This window comes from Etheostoma spectabile, chromosome 18 (genome assembly GCF_008692095.1).
Source record: "Etheostoma spectabile isolate EspeVRDwgs_2016 chromosome 18, UIUC_Espe_1.0, whole genome shotgun sequence".
Taxonomy (NCBI): Eukaryota; Metazoa; Chordata; class Actinopteri; order Perciformes; family Percidae; genus Etheostoma; species Etheostoma spectabile.
Window position 1 is genome coordinate 25,893,437 of NC_045750.1, and position 211 is coordinate 25,893,647.

Genomic DNA, 211 nt, shown 5'->3' on the forward strand with positions numbered 1-211 from the left:
CACAACACCAGGGCCTCTCCTAAGTGGAATGCAGCCACCATAAATGGTATTGAATACACCAGCGCTTTTCCTACTATGACATGTTAACATGTCTGCCGTGAAAAAGGTCTCTTGGATTTTCCAGAATTACAGAGAAAACTGAAGTAGAAGTCGGCGCTCAGCTTCAATTGGTAATGAGCAATGTTAAAAAAAAAAAAAACAGAAATCTTGG

The 211-nt window shown here is 40.3% G+C and overlaps 1 protein-coding gene across 1 annotated transcript in view; it reads left to right on the forward strand.

The window, feature by feature from the left end:
- Positions 1 to 211, forward strand: part of olfcb1 (olfactory receptor C family, b1) — a 9,752-nt gene that overhangs the window by 8,795 nt on the left and 746 nt on the right. The window contains exon 6 of the mRNA XM_032543355.1: positions 1 to 211. This exon is cut by the window's left edge and continues 1,823 nt beyond it; it is cut by the window's right edge and continues 746 nt beyond it. The gene's annotated coding sequence lies outside the window, so the exon portion shown is untranslated.